The 20,985-nt window shown below is 37.1% G+C and overlaps 1 long non-coding RNA gene and 1 pseudogene across 3 annotated transcripts; one reads left to right on the top strand and one right to left on the bottom strand.

The window, feature by feature from the left end:
• Positions 1 to 1,313: 1,313 nt before the first annotated feature.
• LOC149041398 (uncharacterized) lies at positions 1,314 to 10,443 on the bottom strand (annotated as a pseudogene).
• Positions 10,444 to 15,534: 5,091 nt separating this feature from the next.
• On the top strand, positions 15,535 to 20,311 carry LOC149041397 (uncharacterized). 3 transcript variants are annotated; one of them, XR_016179432.1, is made up of 6 exons: positions 15,535 to 15,690; positions 16,412 to 16,473; positions 17,269 to 17,420; positions 17,979 to 18,047; positions 18,150 to 18,191; positions 18,444 to 20,311. It is a non-coding gene; the product is annotated as an uncharacterized LOC149041397 (long non-coding RNA). The 3 variants fall into 3 exon arrangements; XR_016179433.1 differs by lacking the exons at positions 15,535 to 15,690; positions 16,412 to 16,473; positions 17,269 to 17,420 and adding an exon at positions 17,437 to 17,900; XR_016179434.1 differs by lacking the exons at positions 15,535 to 15,690; positions 16,412 to 16,473; positions 17,269 to 17,420 and having other exon boundaries at positions 17,437 to 18,047.
• The last annotated feature ends 674 nt before the right edge of the window (positions 20,312 to 20,985 follow it).

Here is a 20,985-nt window from a genome sequence, read left to right as displayed (position 1 = left end):
CCGTGATTAAAAAGTGTTCTGCGAATTGAAGTCAGAGATAAAAAAAATTTGAGAATAGCTCGGGTTTGCACTTTTTATGTCTTTAGTTTTGATCAGCGCCGGTGAAAACTTAGACAAGAAAGTCATCTACGAAAGAAAATAACAATCAACTTGATTTCGGTACGGCTTTCTAAATCTATTAATTTGATTCAGTCTTGAACGAATTTATTCGTTAAAAAAATTAAATTAAACAAAAACAAAATAAAACAGGAACGAAGTCTGATTCCTCAGTCTAACCGTTTCGTTAGTGACAAGTTTGAGTGCATTTCATTCGTTCATGGTTAAACGGGAACTCATTATAAACAAATCCATCGTTGGGTCGCTTGATCTCTACATGTTTTCGCCATAACTCCGTATAACTCCATTCAAAATACATTGCAACTCTAAGAAGGTGATGCTTAAAAGAGGTGTACTGTCATGATTGAGAAGAATATTCAGTAAACAAGGGAAAAAAAGGCGACGATTTCAATTCCAAATTATACTTTACAAAATTATAAAGAAAAACGAGTAGTGCTGAAATCTAGAAGCACGAAACGAGATGACAGCCATACAAATCATAGAAAAAAAAATATTTAGTGGGCTTCAAAATTTGATAGATGAATCTGCAGACTCGAGACTTAGCTGGAATGAAATAATTTCAAAGTTTAATCGCCCATGTGGATTCATATTAACAACTCTCTTGTAGTAAACTATCCTCAGTTTGTGCTTGTTACACTCTCAAAGAGGATAATTTCGTTTTCCTTCAAGTGGTCTATGAAACCGAAAAAAAGCTGATAATGATCCTAAAGAGCCAAGGTTAGGATATTCAAGAACAAATATAACGTGAACGGTTCGTTGAAACGACTGCTAAGTCACTTTTCAACACAACGCGACGGCGTTCTCGACCCAGTTTTTCTCGGCATTTTTGCTGCGCGCGCCGTTCTGAAATGACGTTCCCATCCTCTTGTTAAACCACTCTAATAATATATGATACAGACCGCATTGGACTCCACTCGGTCCTATTACCATTATGAATTGAGCAACAAGCAATTGGGTTATTTTACATTTTCAAAACTACCAGCTGTACTTGAGTAATGGCTCTTGCCGAAACTAGTTCTCCACCTAAACTTTCACGCCTTTGTTTGTCTATCAAACGGTTTTCTTTGTGCATCCTAAGCATTGACAAATTGCTTCATTTCACTTCTACTTGTATAGTTTAGTCTTAAATTAGCTTCGTGTTTTTGGATTGAACCTCTATCCCTCAGTTTTAATCGAAAAGAACTGAACAGTTTTCATCATTCCTTGTCCATCATCATGTCAAAGTTAATGCAGTTCTTGCCTTCATAGATCTCTTGGTTCACGTAGGTCTGGAGAAGAGATGAGATCAGTATGAAATGTGTCAAAGAATTCCTTACTAAATTGTATATGATTGTTGTGTCAGTCTTACTGACCTAAGAATCATCCCTAAACTTTGGTATAGCATCTTTCATTTCCCTTCCAAGGGTACAATTCAACAAACTATTCAACAAACTATCGGAACTATACCGAGCTATTACAATGCATGGAATGTCTGAACTATTCCTACTCGCCCACTCTCCTCCTTTCAAGGAGGGGAGGGGGAGGGAAGTCAAGGAAAACTGTAACCAGAGATTAATTAAAATTGAGCTTAATGAAAGGTGAATAAAAATGACAGAACAAAAACATAAACCCTTTGATCCTCCAGAAATCGTTTTATTGCAAAGCACAGCCACTGGAATGTTGCTCTCTTTGAGGGTTCCTCTTCCCAACATTCCGTCATAATCGAATACTTGGAATAGAGAAAACTAACGTCTAGTCAGTAAATTGTTTATTCCTGATATCGAAAATTTTTATGGTGGTTTGAAGGGGAACAGGGAGCAAATGAAACGGATAATTTACTCGGTTCCTTAAGAAAATTTAGAACACTATCTCAATCGTAAGAAGTGTACTACACGTCACTTTTTCAGTCGGAATTCTTATTGAACTAATTGCAAATTAAGAAGCGGTAGACATATTATAAATTGGACTAAAATAAACGTGAAATCATCAATACTATTCTTTCTCACTTATCTACGTCAATACCTAGAGATCAAGTGATAAAAAGTTAATATTTCCTATATATGCAAATGTTTTACCTTTGATGAACATATCCCTGATGGCAGGCGGAAAAATTTTAATTTTTGATGTTTGCTATTGCCGTCATGATTAATTTTAATATGTTTCAGTTCGTGACTACACTTACCGCTCTTGTGAGATATTTGCTGGCCTGGGCATGTGGAATCCTGTCTGCAGTAAGTCAACAACTTTTTTAGACTTTTTCCCAGGATAAGGTGATTCGCCTGAGATTATAACATCTATGTGATAAAAAGCACGACGATTTTTTAAGATCCTGCATGTTTCCCAGAAGAAAGATTTTGTGGTAGACATGACGGGCTCTTTTCGTAAAGTCCGGGCATTCCTACGCTTCTGTTTTTATTGACAATCCGCTTTATCAGGTTGAAAAGGATTTGGAATAGCGTTTCTCCCTAGAAAGGTGGAGGGGCAGGGGTCAGAAGGAGGAAATCTTAGGACTTTTGCCCTCGTTCAAATTTTTCCTGATTTTGAACGTTTTAATACTTAATACGCAGTTCTTGGAAGGGTTTCTTTTTATGAAATTCCATATAGGACCAATAGGGCTTTTCATTATCGAAGTCAGTAAACGCAATCTTGAAAACAATAAGAAATACAAGTTATGATCAAAGCGTCTCTTTTTGCCCGGTAGACTGCGATGAGTCCTCCACAATAATCTACATACCAATGGAAAACACCTCCCACATCACGATGCCGTATGACCATCTGCGTAGTATGAAAATATATTCCTAGTCTTAATCTTTGGACTCTTCTTAATTTGGGTATGAAAAATTTTGTCCTCATAATATTCTTTATCGCACACACATTTTAAATGGATGCTGATCGGCTTAAAAAAGGATTTTCTAAACTTTGATAACGCTTGTGAGTCTCTTCTAATACGAGTAAGTCATCAAGAATTTTAGGAAAAATGAAATAAGTGAAGCTAAAAGAAAATTTAGAAACCTCTGCTCTTCAACTAATTCTTGAAAATTTTTTTCAAATTCCAAAGAGGCAAAGGAACAGCTGAAATCCCCAGGCTTGACGGTTTGAAAAACAGAACTTGGAAAAAAACTTACACGTCACTCATAGTAGTCGGTGTTACATAGAATAGAGATTCTGGAGGCATCCACTTGATAGAAAGACGAGCCTTGACATTGGGGAATGGCAAAAATATGTAAATGGAAATAAAAATTGATATCAGAAGTGAAACAATGTTTAATACAATGATATCTTTCGAAACCTTAGAACATCAACACGTTTAAGTGAGAAAACCAACGAATAGGCCAGTAAAAGCGATCTATGTCACTTATTTAACGAGGGATTTTATTTGCGACCCACCTTTTTTTCATTTTATTATTATTTTTTTTTTACAACATGATACTTACATTAACTACATTAAGGTTCCTTTCACGGGACTCTCTACGTACATTGCGTTACACTACTTACTTACAGTACACTTAAGATACAATTGATATTTATGCTTCTTACATTGTTCTACTTACACTACGTACAATGTGATAATGCACACATATTTAGAGGCACATCATTTACACACACACACACAAAAAGAGAAACTTATTCACAAAAAATTAACAGTTACGAAAAACAAAAAGGCTAAATTGTGGGTGAGATTGATAAGAGTAAGAGCTTGAAAAGAGAACACCCAAAAGTACAACGTTATTAAAAATTGATTTTCTGAGGCTTAAGATCAGCATGAGGAGAATAAGATATAGCCTGCGAGCAGGCTCACATTTGGAGCCCACCCGCAAACTATATATATATATATATAGCAATTATAGTGCATGAAGTATTTTTTCCCACTTCTATTGAAATTTACTCTGTGAAACAGTCACGATAGATATTTGTTTTTCAATTTCTAAATTATATTTCAGCTGTTGCGCATATTCTCTGATAGATGGAGATATGTTCTTAAATTTACAGCAATAAATATAATACCTTGCGAGGAGCAAACAATGGCTTACTGAAATATAATCTTTCTCTCCTCTAAAACCTAAACATTCATAGATATCCAAAACGTGTGAGGCTGGTATCAAATAAATTGAAACGAAAAAAGATGAACCCTTCCCCAAAAGGTTTTCGTTTCCGAGCATTCCCAAAAAAGATGGATTAATGTTTCCTTGTCTGTTTTGCACAAATAACAGAGAGCAGTATCCGAAATTCTTATTTTAGATAGAGAGGAATTCGTTGCTATACGTCTGTGGAGAAATTTGAACTGCAGGTTCTTTATCTTAGTACTGAGCGTACTATATCACTTAATTAATGAGAGATTTTATTTACAACCCACCTGAGTCTTTCTTGTGTAAAGATCTCCCTCCAAACCACGTGCCAAACCAAAGTCTGAAATATTACATACTTTGTTGTCCCCAACTAACACATTGCGTGCTGCTAAATCTCGATAAACAATCCAAAACATAGCATACGCATGTTATTCCGAGGCGATTTAGAGGAAGCACTAGCCGTTTTAATTTTCTATCAATTTCAATTTTCAGTCACTTTTAGTACAATCATTCACTTGTTTTAAACTCAAACCTCTATGTAGCAGAATTTTACTATCGATAAACTTTTCCTAAAAGGCAACTATCGAATTCCGCAAATTCGTTTCCGTTAATTCGTTTTACCCTTTGCTCTGAATGCCTCTTTTCAGGTGGTCCGAGACACCTTTTGAGGTCTGTTTTGATTCACCTCATCTAAATGGTCACCATGTTATATTACAAGTAAGTGATTTATTTCACGACGCTACGTAGCACAAGATCTTTGTTAGATGAACTTTACCGTTTTTATTTTATTTTTTGTTAGATTTTACTTCGCATGAGTGTTGATTATGAGAGATACCTCGCGTAAATCTAGAATTATATTCATACTGACTTTTAGTCCATGGGCCAGAATAGGTCCTCGGTAACACTCAGGGGGAGAAAATGTGAGTGTTATCTGATGAAAGCTTAGGTGAAAGACTTTACAAACTCACTTGATAGCAATTGTGAAAGTGTAGCTTCCCGAATTTTTCGTTTACTCGTTTAATTGAGGAAGTACCGCTTACATGGAAACGAGGCTGACAAGAAAACGATTATTTCCAATGCCTTCTTTATTTACCATAGCAAATGAATCATTACATGTAACATAAAACAGCATTTCAAAACAATGTTTTGGCTAAAAGCCAAAATTTACTTGATTTGAAAGAAAACTCAAACTAAACCATTATGTTAAATTTGAAAGGCTTCGTGGGTAAGTTCCAAAGTAGGGAAGTGCTTCAAGGTCTTGTCGATTCTTAAGAAAGGCTGCTATTGCTACGGATGATAGCAGAGTTTTGGTACCACGGCCAGAGGTGTCTACTAACGAAAATCAACATGGGGAAGACTTCTTACTCATAACACGTCGCTAATACGTTTTGTGAGGCGTTATAATGCACGTTATTACATCGCAGGTAGCGCTCGCAATATGAGGCAAATCCTGTTTTCTGATTGACTAACCGAGGAGCTCGATGGGCTTATCCTGTCCGCTCGAGATTACCCGCCTTGATCCCGCTCAAGAATAGAGTTGGGTGGAGCCGTCTTCCGAAGTTCGTAATTTTGGACAATGTCAGAGATGTAGTCGCAAAAAGTGACAGAAGACTGTAAAACAAAGTGAACATAGAAGACTCTAGGGAGTATATTGTGTTGCAACAGCTGGCTTTCTTTCGCAAAAAGTGACGGAAGACATTAAAACAAAGAAAACATAAAAGATTCTAGTGGGTATATCGTGTTGCAACAGTTGGCTTACTTTCCCGGCTTTCAAAATAAACAAGTCATTCTTGATTCTTTTTAATGCGAAATCTTCTTTTCTCAACTTCGTTCAAGTCCACAAAAACGCAATAAAGAACTCGGCCAATATCTATTTCAATGTAGTTCGACCCAGCTTTTACTAAAAAACGAAAACCCAATCAATAAGGTCTGTTTCAACGTCTCACAAAGCGTAGCAAGCAATATCATGTATTTCGTGGCCTGAAAAAGCATTTTCGCGAAGGTATTCGTTTTGTAGTTTGATCTCAGCTTTTTCTACAAACGAGGACCCTATCAATAACGTTTATTTCAATGCCCGAGCGCGCGATATTTCGGTTTTGGGTCATAGATCTCTGCTCTCTTGTTGAGTTCGGTCTTCTGTTCATAGATACCCACACTACCAGTGCTATCGAGATTATAATCGACCAGACAACGTAAAAAGCGCTCATGGTTGGAAGGCGAATCTGCCTCAGGTGAAACCAATTATTTCACATGACAAACTGTTTGGCTTTATTCGATTATATGTATGAGAAAATCCCAGGCTAACGTGCTACATACGATCACATATGCAGTCATCAATGGCAGCAACTAGTAGATTCGCGCGAATCGTTGGAAACAGAATTTGGTGACTTGTCGCAATTTGAAGATCTCCCTGATAAGAACCTTTTTGTTCTACCCAAAAGTCTTTCGAAGGCTCAACTGGCCACTGAGAAAATTGCATGAGGAAGATGGGTTTGAAGAAAATTGCCAAACCAATTTAAACGTTTAAACGCCTACAACCGTCATCGCTATGGCTCTTTCTGTGATTTTTTTGACTTTATTGTGTTTTGCCAACTTCATGTACAGTCCTAGTACGTTTTTGCGGGGTTGTACGTTATCTTAACTCATTTTTCCAGAGATGAAATTCCTTAAAGTCTTCTATGTTCGATACCTTCTTCTTGACTGACTCACCGTTTCCGAACGATGTATCAGGTGAAACACATAATGCAAAGTATCAGTAAAGCCGCCAATGCGTAGATGACCTCTAGAAAGGTTTGAACTGTAGAATCTACCCAGTAAACGTAAGCAATAACCAAATTACTATTTGGTTGATTTTTTAAGCGAAAATTTCAAAACGTATGGCTTCTAGACTGTGAATATAGAATTTGCTGTTTTTCTCGTTTGGGTGAAATTGCATGTTTGAATCATAGTGCAAATTTTAGAAAGGGCAGATTTGAGAGAATCTACAGAAACAAGCTTTTATTTTTAAAGAAAATTAGCTCAACACTCATCACTCGTTCCTCGTCAACTATTTGCTTATTTCCTTCCTTTATAACATGCTTCCATCATCTTCGACCGGAGCTAAACAGAGACGCTTTTATTTTGTTTGTTTTGCAGCTATATTTCACCAATATATAACAAAACGTTTAATATTAAGTATTTGATACTGTGTTTTAAGTTGCTTTAAACAAATTCACTTTTTGATTTTATATGTTAATATTGATGATAAACCCCCTGCCAACCATTTCAATCCTGAAATAAAGATTTATGCAAACTGAGCTTAACCTTAATTTATAGAACTACCGTCTTTAACTCGAATTAATTATGTATCATTTCTCTATACCTGCAATTCATAACTTTTTCCCGCCTTTAAATGAAACTGTATCTCCATTTTCTTAATGGCAAGGGTCTGGGTATCCGACGAATTATCCTCTCTTATATAGGTCACGCGGTACTCCTTAACATAGCCGTTCTTTTCATTTAGAGTCCAAGAGACAGCGACAGCCTTTTTTGGTTGCTCAACAAACACTTCCGGTTTGCCTGGAACTAGTTTTTGCAACAGAGATAAATAAGCCGCCATGAACTTTGCAAGGAGCCCGTGATGGGCTCCTGACATCAATCAATAAATCAATCAACTCTCATACCAGAGGTCTTTGCATTGATACAGCATCTGCAAACTATGTTTCGCGGCGGGTCTTATGGCGAAGAGGCTAGGAAGAAATCGTAAGTATCAAAGCTATTCATGTCGCAGTTATGCAAGTGGCTTACTGTTGTTTTGGATATCGTGTTAACCACATTACGTAAAAATGGGAAGACTAACAGTGGGGAGACTAACAGTCAAAACGGCATGTTTAAACTCATTTGACGTGTGAACGTCAATTTCACACGAACACAAAATTGACTTTTTATTAAAGTGTTTGAACGTGATTTATCCAAATTTTTTTTTCGTAAATAGCATCAAATATAATTGTTTTGTTTTATCTAAATCTGTGAGAAATTTGAATTGCGAACTGAGACATCTCAGGAAATTCAAAACAATGGTAACAGCCCTCTCGGAACCCTTTTTAGATTCATATTGATTTCCCATAATTTTTGCCAAGAGTATTCGAAAAGCATCGCTGCGACTTGCGGCTCCATCTGACGCTACATGTGCACAATGTACGAAAGATAAGCAGATAAACAGGAATTTAAGTGATATCTAATTTAGTCCAGAGACTGACTGATATGATCCGTTAGTCCTTACAGTTATCTCCCCGAGATTTGCCTCAATTCCATGTCTCCTTTTCGCCAACTCGCTCACTCGGTTCTTAGCGTAGATTTTCATGGTGTAGTTTACAATGGGAATAAGTTTTTAACAATAACGTGAGTAATATTCAAGCCGTCTTTCCTTAGTATGAAAACGACGCTACTCCTGCAAGCTTTAGGTACACACTTGCCGTGTTCTCCTTCGCATGGTCGATGGCAGTAGACGTCATAAAAAACCTGGGTCTGAACACCAGTCATTGCTGGAAGCTGCCATTTTAACTCCATTACACTTTGGTTAACGAAGAGCACTTGGACATTTTCGGGTGCTGATGGTATGACTAAAAACACATTTACTTATTAGGTGATGATGGGATCAAAAACCCTCAAGTAGACAATTAATTTTTTTCCTCAGTTAGTAATACGAAACTGTTGTAATATATTAAGTACCCTCTAGGGTTACTGTGTATGTACCCAGAATACATTGCTGGAATAAAGTTGTGTTGAAGCGGCCATGTTGTTTGACCTCGTGGGTTTATATCACTAGCAATATATTACATTTTGGCGACGAGGATCGGCCGTTTTTCCACGTCATTCAAAAGTGCAAGGTCTTTGGACAACGCTGTGTGTGTTGTGGCATAGAAGATGGCCAGCACTAGCGCGAGTGGATTATTTGGACGTGTTGGCGAGTTCAACGTCGCACGTGAAACGTTTAGTGCCTACGTCGAGAGGATGGAAATGTTCTTTACAGCCAACAACATTGTAACGACAACAGGAGAGGGAAGCGCTGCCACCAACCTTGTGGTAGCGAACAGGAAACGTGCCATTTTCCTGACAGAAGTGGGGCCGGAGGTATACACAACCCTCAGCAACTTATTGGCGCCCACTAAACCGAAGGACGTGTCATTCACTAACATTGTGGAAGTCTTGGAGAAACACTACAACCCGAAGCCCCTGGAAATCGCACAAAGTTTTCACTTTGGCACGCGAAATCAAAAATCCGAAGAATCATGATTCTTCGGATTTTCTTGCATTGCCGCTTACTAATTAGTAAGCGGCAATGCAAGAATATAGACAGAATATTGTGGAGTTTACAATGGTGAACTGTTTAATTTCTGTTTTGCACTTGCCCATTAAGTATTAGTGGAAAGGAGAAATAATGTTCTATGCATCGCATTCTTCAACAGAAAAATATATTAAAACCAGGCTTACAATATTTTATAACATCTGCGTCCTTACCTGTGCAATTAAAGTCATTCTGATCATTGTATTTTTCTTTTTGGCAAACTTAAGAAGGAAACAAGATAAAATTTAGTAATAAAGCCCTTAACCTCAGCGAAAAACGAGTAAGGTTATTGAAGTTGACCCCAGCAAATGTTAAATTAAAAAAAACTATTTTCTCCATGTGAAATAAAATTGAATTATCTAAGATTGAAATTGTCCATCGAGTATAACGTCTTTGATTACACTTGCAAAGCAAGGAACATTTAAGTTTCCGCTTCCAGGCCTGGCTAAATTTATCTTTTATCCATATCCATACACTCTAGAATTTCTGTGAAAGTCAAAAGGCAAAAACCTTGTTCTTTTTGCTTTTTATCGAGAAAGTTTAGGTTATATACCTTTGCATTCTCTTCCTCTATTTTCCGTGTCCTGCCTGCATACGCATCTTCCCGTAAGTCCAAAGACCATCACTCTGACAGTGCATAGTAATGTCACCTTGATTGTAGACGGCATTTGTAACAACTGGCTCAGACTTGTCTACTGGCGCTGTAAATAGTGGTAAGGAAACCAAACCAGTACCAAGAGTAAATTGTAGACAGAAATAATAACTGACACTGATAGAGTAAATGATGCTACACGAACCCTCGTTGTGAAAAGCCAGTATGATATAGTTTCCTTTCACTTCAGCACCAACATTTTTTGCAACTCTGGCACTAACACCAAGGATCGGTGAAATTATTTCAGCAATCGTTTCATTAGTGGCATTGTTTTTTAAAGGACCAGGTGTCGATGAGGTCATAGACTGATGCACGTGAAAGTCGAAATATTCTCTACCGAAATTTTCTCCACCAAGTACTGTACAGTTCCTGGTCCTGTATACAACGCTAACTTCAACTTTTTTCCTTTGCTTGGGACTATGAAAAGATTACTTATGAGCCAGGTGTTTGGTTGTTGACCAACAACATCACAACTAGAGTACAATGGGTTCCCAGAAGAATCTAATGTTTTGTGCCAGTGATCAAAAACAAGGATAGAAGAACAAAATTTCAAGTCAACGTTTTTTCTGGTCGGTCAGCTTTATAACTTTTCAAGTGTCAGGAAAGCTGTCGGGAAAGGCCTTACAATTTGCACTCTACTGTAACACAAACCGCATACAGGCTTAATATTAAAGCCACTGAAAAAGCTGTATTTTATGGAAAGACGGGGAATTAAGAGAGCTGTTTTTAATCATCTTTGAGTAGAATTCCTTATCTTATTAATTAGAGGATAACAACCAGAAATCCGGGCAGGCAACGATGATAATACTAAAATCACTGATTTGGCTCAAACTTGTCACACATGCTAGGTATTATGAGTTTCCAACTGTGTGAAAATAGTAAGTGGAAATACATAACTCCTAGAGAGATATTTAGTCACCCTGTGAAAAACCCAAATTCCCCAATTCTTTGCATGACTAATTTACCAAATATACTTAGCTTTTGTGTCGAAGAGAAAAACTATCTGGAAATTCAATTTGGAAAATTATTCCACAAAAGGATCGTACCCCACTAGACCAAACTGCTCGACTTAATGTCCAATCCTCCCACATTTTTTCCTCTGTCGGCCTCTTCTGTAAAACAACTTTAAGGAAACAGGTTGATTTGTTAGCTTTACATCTGCACTGTATTTATTTTTAGGTGCTTTATATAAAAAACGTTGCACCTCACGCCTTCGCGACGTGGAAAGAAATGACTAGAGCTCATCTGAACCAGTCGCTAGACACTTTAATCTTCCTAATCATTCTAAACAGCATATGTCAGTTTGCGGCCTTTCCTTACATCTAGGCAGTTCGGAAAGACGTAAAACACTAGAACAAAAATTTATCTTCCAAATGGGCACCCTTAATCCCCACGGAATCAATGAGCGCTTTTCATTCAACTAATTTATTCCTGTTTTCTCGTCACCATATTCCCACCAATGGCGTAGCTCCACTTTCTGCCTATAAACCCACGCACAACCCACAATTCCTCCAATCGCTCTGACGAGGGGCTAACGCTCGAAACGTCAGCTTTTTTACCCTTTACGGTGGCTAATTTACGTTTTCAACTCAGTTGTTAACACTAAATTACCTGCTATACGCTCCGACCGACGCAGCACCACAGTTTCTTTAGAAACTTACCCCTTTATTCTTTAACCAAAAAGAAGTGCTTTTCACAGTGTTTTCGTTGTTTGAGCTGTTTTTCAGCTGCGGTAGCGAAAGAAAACCTACTTAAAACGCCAGCCATTGTTTCGCTCGCAAATTTTCAAATTTTGTTGCGACATCCAAGGCTCGCATTTGATTGGCTATCTGTGAGTTTCTTTGATTATTGACCAATCAGAATGTCTGATTTGTTACTTTCTTTGCACTGAGTTAACCCTCTTCTGCACTGAATTACCTGAAAACTGCATTTCTCTTAACCAATCAGAACTGAGTAATTTTTCCATGTATATAATTAAGAGCCAAATAAGGACCAGTACGCTTTCCTTCTTCAGAAGCTGCTGTGTTCATGTGTGCGAGTCCATCGTTCAAGTCAGTTTATTAATTTGAATAACCGACAACCCACTGCCGCATTTATTATCATACGGATACTTTCGATAAGACTTCTCTGTTTGATCTAAAGCTAGGATATATTCTTCTCAAAATAACATTTCCACAACTAATTTCGTAAAACGCAGTTATTTGAAAACCGGCTGTCATGTATTGTCATGCAGGTGGATATCAATTCTTAATACCAAAGTTTATTCCCGTGCTATTTTCGCGGAGGACTATTGTGAAATAATAAAACTGTTCGCAAATCTCTGCTAAAACTGTAGTATTACAGCAATACATTTCATACCTTCATACCAACAATGGTAACGAAGCAGTAATCCATGTCCTTTTCACTGCGGCACCTTGAGCTACAAAGGAAAATAACGTAAAAGCTTACCATATGTTGAAAGGAAAAGGTTAGGAATGTAATTAGATCATTGAAGTCTGTATGCTTTATTTAAGAACAACTTTTATCCAATTGAAACCGAATGATGCAATCACTAACTTTGCCTGTGTTACAATGAGATTTCTCACTCAAGCTTTGATGAACTGAGTACAAATCGCACCGGCTTTCTTTAATGACTTTTAGGTTCATTCAACTTATTAATTAGCAATCGGAAGATGACACAGCCTCTCAGTCACATTTTACATTGTGAAATGAAGAGATCCAAATTGACCTCAAACACCAAGTTGGTCCTAACGTCTTCAAGGCCAATTTGGCTCCTCGAGGGTTGTTTTGGACTGTATAAGCAAAAACGGGTCGGACAGGTACCTTTTAGACCCCTCCAAACTCTGAAGTGGCCCAAATAAATTTACTTTGGAAATTTTTCTCAATTTTTACCAATTTGGCCCCAACTGAAGGTGAAATGCTTGAAATGACTGGTAATTAACTCAAAATTTTCAAATTTGTAAATGACATATTGAGTATACTGCTTAAACTCTAAATGACGAAAAGGAACAAGTTCTCATGAGTGAAACTATTTTATTTGTATTCAACGGCACCATGCATACGGTTCTCACTGGGAACTTCGGCAAAGAAACACAGGAAAAAACAGAAATAAAACCTCAGTCAGAATTACAACATGCCGAGTCAATATCATTGCTATACATAACGCTGCTTGGTAATAGAACAATCTAGTCTTAAAATTATACCGAGCTTAATTTCCCAACTCTTTCAAATAATGATAAGATTAACCAAAAACAAAAAAACCAAACTTGAACGCAATTTCGAACGATTTGCTGTGAGCTACTCCATCTCCTCTCTTAAGCTACCTTCCTCATGTTCCTCTTCTTCTTGAGCGTCCCCGAGTCTTCCTATTCACCTTCAGTTGTCTAAAATCGTTGTCTCTGTTGACGATACGGAAAACTGTGGTTAATTCGTTGAGACATGAACAGTTTAATCGAAAGCACTATTAGTTGGAATGCACGACAAATCTTCCTCAAGGTTTGGGTCATTTCATGCATCAGTCATATAAATAACTTCCCATTCAATTCCAAAATGTCATTTTAGAATCGAGGCCATGATTACTAAATAACAATTCATTTTTTTTTAAAAAAAGATACACATAAAATCGGTTCCTTTTCAATATTTTCTCATGACCTTTCTCTATAGCTAAGTGCATTAAATATTTAGTATATCTCTGTGCCTCCTCCTCTTCTCCCTGCTCTAGACAGGCCTTTCACTCGTCATTGAGAGCCCACTTGGGCGGACCATATGGTGGCTCCTTATCGGTCTCCTCCCCCCACTTTTGAATTGGTTTGCTGCCACCTCTTGTTGACAGAGCTTTCTGCTCTTTGGCCACTCTTATCAAGCCTGCAGAAAGAAAACAATTAAATCGAATTTGGCATTAAAATGTTTTTTCCTTCACGGAATTGTTGGTTAGTTGCTTGTTGTAAACCGCCTATTGTTATTTTGATCGTTAGTTTTCACGACCCAGGTGTTTCGATTTCGTATCTCTCTTGCTCTCGAATTCGAGCATTACTTACTTTTTAAAGAAGCTATTCAGCACTTGACTTCGGTATCTGGGGGACCTTGAAATCTAACCCACTTCCTCTTCACTGCTGTTGGCGTCACCATCCGTTGACATGTGCTCTTTGGTTAACTGATTTAAGATAAGCACGGGTCTCCTTTTCATCCTTCAGATGACTCTTCCCTCTTCCGTATTTCTATGACAAAAAAAATTAACATTTGTATAGTTTTTCAAGGATTAGTTAGTTTCAGACGGAGTTGGAAGTTATGGCAGTTTGATTAAAGAAAACGTTGAGGTATGCCGTGAAAGATGACCACATTATTTTTTACTTTAATGAGGAGAGCTTTTTTTTAAACAAAAAGCTCGCTCGCAAAAGTCACGGCTAACTCATTAACTTCGCTCAATTTCCCAAGTCGAACGGACAGCAAAAGAATAAAATAAAACTTACCTTCTTGATTATGACCTCCTCCGTGATCTTTCCTAGTACTCATGATATTTTTTGATATATTAGTTTGGAGGTGCCGCCAGGACAAAAGTGTCGGCACCTTTTAACTCCTCCGCAAAAATTTCTCACCTGGGTAACAAAGCTGAATGATCTTGTAACGTTTAAAAGTTTTAATTCACTGTAGAGGCTATAATTTTGATAGATTTGTACTCTGAATGTAACTCGAGTACTTTAAAATGAGATCATTTTTCATTTGCTTTTAAATAGCGACATCACATCAGTTAAGCAGCAGATGTCTTTTTAAGACTTATTGTAACCGACTGATTGCGTGATTGTGCGTATCTTGACTAACACTGATCGTCACACATAGCGAAAAAATAATAGCATACTTACTTGAACGAAGAGTGATGATTTAGTCCTCTCTCTCTTTATTCCACAGCCACCACCATTGATTGACTTATCAGCTTCCTCAACATTATATCGCTCCTTGATAATAATTTCACATCGCTGTCAAGAGCCTTGACTTTGTCAGTCAGCTCTTCGATCCGCTCGTTTGAGCTTTGCATTGACTCTAGAAGTTTTTCTACTGTTCTTTGGGGAGCTGAAAGAGCAGCAATTACCTGCTATTTCGTTTCTCGACTTTCTTGTGAGGACAATGGCGTGGAGACGGTGCTCGAACGATTACCAGAACTTGATGAAGATCGATAAAATCTGCAGCTGTAGCTGGGCTTCACCTCGAACCCGAACGGACTGAACAGAGTTGAGGCGACGGAGTAAAAATTTCTTGAAGTGTTGCGATCCATCAAGCAATACCGTGCACGAAATGTAAATTTCCCGCCAAAAATCCATCTTAAATGCGCCGCCCCAACTATGTAGCCAGGCCTTTAAAAAGAATACAGAGAACTCGCCTTTGAACATTGTCGATCCTACCTTTCGAGTTACACTTATAGAGGAGGGTAAAATGGACGCCACGCCATCTGCAGATGATAAAAATATAGATGGTTTGCAATCGAAGAAGCGATGTGCGATCGTTTAGTCTCAATCCGGACTTACAACGCGCACAAACGAAGGAAGGCAACAACAGTAAGCAAATGTCTTACTCGAACGGTGTTGTTTGATATGTTTTCGTGTGCTGATATAAGTCGCGGCTGTATTTTATCGCAGTTTTTCTTATATGAATAGATACACCTAATGTAACGGACTCAGAAGATTTGCATTCTGAATCAAGAGACCTCGAGTTTGACTATTCGGTAAAGTTTCCGCACAGCCCCATACTATTGTAAAACAAATCTGTTTTCCCAATGGAAATGTGTTGTTTTTGTCATTGTTTTCTTTATTCAAGAACTGAATGCATAATGTAGTATGGGGCTGTGCGGAAATTTTTCCAAGTACATGCACGCATGTTCCTGTACTTTTCAATGGATTCATAATTAAGTGGACTATTATCTGAGACGAATGTACAGTAGATGGAATGGCAGGCCAGGGGAACTGAACAAAATTATAATTTGGAGAGTAACTTTTTGAAATTTTAAGCCTCTTAATTTTTACAGCAAGCACACCTTTATTGAAATATTAAATAGAAAAGAGGAAAAGAAACTATCAGTAATTAGACAGAATTAAACTGTGTGGGAAAATAGGAAACACGAAACACTTGAGGCTTATATAATCTTGAGGCTAGGAATGCAAGTTCTTTTTACCCAGTTAAAAATAATTTTCCAGATTGGAAAATTTGATATTTGTTCTTTTTTTTTCTTATTGATCTATTTATTTGTTTCTTATCAATGTATTTAATTATTTACTTTAGAAATGCCACCAAATGGCTGCAATTTATCTGCAGAGTCACCCGTCACCCTGGAAGACTCATTTGTAAGTCAATCTTTCAATCACTGATGGTTAAATATCAATTTATCCACACACAGCTATTATCAAATTCAAATTGGACTTGATACATTTCAAGCCAGATTTTCTAATGTTGCAGGGTATACTATAATATAAATGGATAAGGGGATAAATGTGGTCCTGTGTGGTTGGGAATATAGATTAGACACTTAATTGGAATTGTTGATGATTTGATAAAACCATACCAATTGCTCCTTTTTTGGAGAAAGTAGTTCTGACAATACTGAATTGCATTTTGAACATATGGTAACATCAGCAAATGATGAGGAAGTGACAACTGAGAATGAGTCTTTACTGGGAGGGTCCTCAGCCATAAGCAGTGCAATTGTGAGGTTGGTGTTCATGTTCTTCGTCACTTGGGAAACACTTCAAAATGTACCTAACTCAGCTATCAGCATTTTGTTTGATTTCTCTAAGAAGTTGATAAACCTCTTAGCAACAGTCTCCCAATCAATGATAATTAGGGAAATTTCTATCCTCTTTCCTCATTCATTGAACAAAATAAGAAACTATCTTGGAATAATAGGGATGACTTGCATTAGTCAAACCTGAACCACATGCGTTAGACACCAATGAATTATAGCAACAAATTTATCCCTGAAGAGGTTTTTTCTTGGCTCCAGTTGCATGGTTTTTCTTCTGGAACTTGAAAAAGGATAGGTAAGCAAAGAAATTTGCTTAACAACACATCTAATTGTAACTTTACATACTGCACACACACTTGACTGCTCCATTGATCTTTGTTTGTATCCTATATTGTAGAAAAAGATGGTTTCAATGGCCAATATCTCCTTGCCTTGGCCCAAGATGCAGACCAACTAAGGCAGTACTTCCCTATCATAAAAGAGTGTCTGAAGTTTAAGAAATTGATTGCAATGGACCCTGAAGCTAGAGACAACACAAATTCTGTGTTGGTAAGATAACTAATTTTCCTGCCAGAGAATTTGATGCATGCATGGCTGGCCTTTTCTCCTGAGCCTCGTTGAGTCTCAGTGGCTTCACAACCGAGGTTATGTGTTCTCATTTTGGTGCTAAGAGATAGAGATGGTTACAGTTCAAAAAGGATACTGCATTTGCACAAGATGGACTTAAATCATTTCAAGATTCTCAGATTTAGGATCTCTCAGTCTGAATTCTTAATTTTTTTCTTGAAAAAAGTAACTGATGTTTTTATGTATGTCTTGGTTTGTCTCTACTTCAGCTGAGGTTTTAGTTCTTTCTCTCTTGGTGTGCAGAATCAAGATCATAGAGTAAGAAATTTCAAATGTCAATTCATGATTCAGAGAACAACAGCAAGGATGAAAATAAGAAGTGACATCATCAATGAAAGAAAAGGGCAAATTGCTAAAGGATCTCTGTTTTTTGGACAATTCAACAGAACTGGGCATTGTCAAGTAAGTTCCTATAGGATAAAGTTCGCAGGATCGTGAAGAGTACATTATCAATTCCTTTCTTTCTATTTTATGCCATAGGAATACACACAACGAGCCATTTGGTAAATGGAGAAGAAGAAATGTCAAGGAATACACCCATCAAAAATGGTGAGATTTGCTATTCTTTCAATGAAACATACTAGATATGCATTTACATGCACTATGCTTAAACGGTTTAATTTTTTTCTGGAAACAAATCTTTACCTATAGATTCCTCCTGGATGGCTTTCAAAATTCCAGCTACCATCAAGGGTAAGAAACTTTTCTTTGTTTTTTTTTTTCAAGTCTACAATTAACCCTTCTTTATTTATGAACACTGTACTAAAACTGAAGTACACAGAGTTATGATTTATTTTCTTGATAAGTACATAATTATATAGTTTAGTGATTATGTTTTTTCTTTGTATGCACAGTTTGTTTACCTGTATGGAAACTTTGTAGTTGCAAAAGATTACTGTTCTTCAACAAAAAATTAATTTGTTCATCTGTTCATTTTTTGTACAGTTGTCTGCCTCAGTAGAGTTGGGTATCCAGGAGGGGTATCTCACTGCAAACCAATGGAGCGAATTAGTGCAGAATATTTCTAACAGCATCAATTACTTTACCAGCAAACCAAAGCGCTCTGAACAGCAGTGGATTGCAAAAAAATTATTGCAGAGTATCCTTGTTTGGCCGGCAAAAAAACAATTTTGTGGCACTGCATGTCTTGCCATAAACTAAAAAGGTTCAGAATAATCACTCTGATTATTTAAGTTCATGACCTTTGTTCTTGTGTGTTTGCCATCACACATGCAACACAAAAATACTAAAGAACAGCTAAAGTTATTGAGCCCATTTGTTTATGAAGTCCAGATACAAAGGTTCGAGTACTTTGGGGTTGTATTTCATTTTGCCTTCTTTTTTCCAGTTTTTTTGATTTAGCAGTCTTTTTTTAACTTCCTGTGGTTCAAAAAGGTTCAGAATAATCACTCTGATTATTTAAGTTCATGACCTTTGTTCTTGTGTGTTTGCCATCACACATGCAACACAAAAATACTAAAGAACAGCTAAAGTTACTGAGCCCATTTGTTTATGAATTCCAGATACAAAGGTTCGAGTACTTTGGGGTTGTATTTCATTTTGCCTTCTTTTTTCCAGTTTTTTTGATTTAGCAGTCTTTTTTTAACTTCCTGTGGTTCAAAAAGGTTCAGAATAATCACTCTGATTATTTAAGTTCATGACCTTTGTTCTTGTGTGTTTGCCATCACACATGCAACACAAAAATACTAAAGAACAGCTAAAGTTACTGAGCTCATTTGTTTATGAAGTCCAGATACAAAGGTTTGAGTACTTTGGGGTTGTATTTCATTTTGCCTTCTTTTTTCCAGTTTTTTTGATTTAGCAGTCTTTTTTTAACTTCCTGTGGTCAAACCATTAGATAAATATTGCACATGGAATAGTTGATTCTTTTTTTCAATGGTTGAACAGTGCAAGCACTATTTGAGCAAGCATTGCTTGAAATTGGGTGCAGGCAGACTCTTGCCTCTGCTTCCTCCTTTTTCAATGACTTGGCAAATGCCTGAGGTGGTAATTGCTGAAAGTTTATGTTTTGATAATATCTAAATTAGCAATATGAGTGCATGTATTCTCACATCCAGTGGAAGAATACTCAATGCTGCTCTAAGACTCAGTTTTTTAGATGCACAAATCAAACAAAATCTATATTATTTTGCAGGAGCAGGACCCTTTGTTGCCTTTGTGTTATTTTGATAATTTTCTGTACTTTAAAAAATTAAATCAGTCTTGATTATAAGCTGCCTCAAATTATCACATTTTCTAAGTCATTGAAAAGGGAACCTTTTTCTCACAAATATCTCTTGGGTGTAATTTCAAACAATGCTTACATTGTTGAGAAGTATATACTGATTTAGCAAAGATATCAATGTTAGAAAATGATTGAATGAATGTTAAATATGTATGTATGTTGTTCTATCCTTTCACATGATGTTTTAAAGTTTGTCTATTTTATACCACAATTGAGTTTCTTAATAACTGTAAAATCATGCACTGTAAAGATTTTTACATAAGCAATATCTAGAACCTAATAACTGAGCGGGACAGTGTCTGACACAAAAAGGAGCGGTCAGAGAGCCAGCAAATAACCGTCGAAAGGTCGACGTAGCCGTTCAGAAGAAAATATAGAAGTGAAGTTAAAATTATTATAACAAAGTCATGCCAGTTGAGACTGATGAGCGTGACTAAGTATATACGTAGGACGCGGTCTAGACACTTCAGCAGTGGAAGCGTGCGTAAAGCGATTATCTATCCATTACAAATTGTCCTTATCTACTAAGTGCTAATACATACCTGTACAGTTCTTATGATTCACAAATTGACTGCTTTCCTTTCCCGTGTAAAGATCATCTACAACAGAGCAGACAGCCGATAGACCCAGCCAACTGAGTCGTTTGATAATAACTCAGTTATACTTTTAGACTTTCGTTCCTTATGCTTTGTTGATTAAACCTTGCGCCAGAGATACTATTCGTCTGCGCTAATATATTATTATTTAGGCACAGTAGTTTCTAAGTATAAAAACCATCCAGTGGTTTACATATAGCTAAAAAAAAGCTCGCTTTAGGAGCTGCATGACTTTCCTGTTACGCATCTACAAGCGCATCAAATTGATTGAGATCAAATTTGACTTATTAAGTATCGAACCCGAACCAAAATCCTTTCCAATAGACCCCCTAGAATCAAGGAATCCATTGAAATAAACTATTTTCTAAGCATGCTAACAATGCTGCACATCTCATGGCTATCAGAAAAGTTCACAAAAGGACATGCATATTGCCTGATTCAGCCTTATGGCTTGGGAAGGCGTCTATGGCCTATAGTGATATTTCTTCCACCCTCGTAACATCTAAAGGTTCAAGACCATAATAGTTATGATTTTATTTGAAAATCTCACAAGTATTTTTAGAAGTAGATGCATGAGAGAAATCAGCACCGTGTATCTAAGCAAAGTAGGTTTGCAAGCAGATAAGCAAAGTAAACGGGTGACATC

Source organism: Pocillopora damicornis, chromosome 8 (assembly GCF_964200805.1).
Source record: "Pocillopora damicornis chromosome 8, jaPocDami1.2, whole genome shotgun sequence".
Classification (NCBI taxonomy): domain Eukaryota; kingdom Metazoa; phylum Cnidaria; class Anthozoa; order Scleractinia; family Pocilloporidae; genus Pocillopora; species Pocillopora damicornis.
This window is presented reverse-complemented; position numbering and strand designations above follow the sequence as displayed.